Source organism: Chiloscyllium plagiosum, unplaced genomic scaffold, assembly GCF_004010195.1.
Source record: "Chiloscyllium plagiosum isolate BGI_BamShark_2017 unplaced genomic scaffold, ASM401019v2 scaf_17662, whole genome shotgun sequence".
In the NCBI taxonomy this organism is placed as follows: domain Eukaryota; kingdom Metazoa; phylum Chordata; class Chondrichthyes; order Orectolobiformes; family Hemiscylliidae; genus Chiloscyllium; species Chiloscyllium plagiosum.
Genome location: NW_025205100.1, coordinates 8,642 through 10,067, shown reverse-complemented (window position 1 = coordinate 10,067; position 1,426 = coordinate 8,642).

Below are 1,426 nucleotides of genomic sequence, written 5' to 3'. Positions count from 1 at the left end.
TCAGCAGAGGGAAGACTGAAGACACCGAAGAAGACAGAGAGTAAGTGGTCTTGAGATTAAGTTAATGTAATGTTTAATAAGTGTGTTATTGGAATAGCTTTTTTTTGTAGAGTTGGGGTCAGATCGGAAGAAATTAAGAGAAGCGGGGGGGGCGGGGAGGAGGGATATGGACATGTGAATTTTTTTGGTTTAATGTTCACTATTAGAGTTAGGGGGAGGGGTTTGGACTTGTGAATTTATTTTGGTTTAATGTTCACTATTAGAGTTAGGAAAATAAATTGTTTTCTTTATACATAATAGAGGGGTTTGACCACGGCATGATAATAGAAGGACAAGGCTAGTCGATGCAGGGAATGCTGGAAGACTTGAGAAATTGAGGTTCTGGTCAAGAAAAAGAAAGAGGCATAGACAGGTATAGACAGCAGGGATTGAGTAAATCCCAAGAAATGTATAAGGGCAGTTGGAGTATCCTTAAGAGGGAAATCAGGAGGACAAAAAGGGGACATGAGACAGCTTTAGCAAATGCAGTTAAGGAGAATCCAAAGAGACTCTAAAAGTACATTTTGGCAAAAGAGTAAATAGTTAGAGAATAGGGCACCTTAAAGATCAATGTGGCTGTCTATGTGTGGATCCATAAGAGATTAGTCAGACTCTAATCACATATTTTGTGTCAGGGCGTATCGTGGAGAAGGGCATGGAAGCACGGGAACTTGGGAAAATAAATAGTGATGTCTTGAAAACAGTGCACATTACAGAAGAGGAGGTACTGAAGATTAAAATGTATAATGGTAGATAAATCCCCAGGACCTGATCAGGTGTTACCCAGAATTCTGTGGGAAGCTCGGGAAGAGATTTCTGCATACCTCGCTCAGATGTTTGGATCATCAATAGCCAAGGGAGAGGTGCCAGAAGACGGGAGGGTGGCTAATGTGGTGCCACTATTTAAGAAAGGCTGTCATGAAAAGCTAGGGAACTATAGACCAATGAGCCATATGTCAGTGGTGGGTACATAGTTGGAGGAGATTCTGAGGAATAGGACTTATATGCATTTGGAAAGCAAGGACTGATTAGGGATAGTCAACGTGGCTTTGTGCATGGGAAATTGTGTCTCTGTAACCTGACTGAGTTTTTTGAAGAAATAACAAAGAAGATTGGTGAAGGTAGAGGGGTAGATGTTGTCCATGTGGACTTCAGCAAAGTGTTTGACCAAGTTCTGCATGTAGACTGGTTAGTCAGGTTAGATCACATGGGACCCAGAGGAAGCTAGCTAACTGAATATAAAACTTGGCTTCAAGGTGGGAAACAAAGGTTGGTCTAAGAGGGTTGCTTTTTGGACCGGAAGCCTGTGACCAGTGGTGTGCCACAAGGATCGGTGCTGGCTCCATTGCTTTTTATCATTTATATAAATCAGTTGCAGATATGGGCG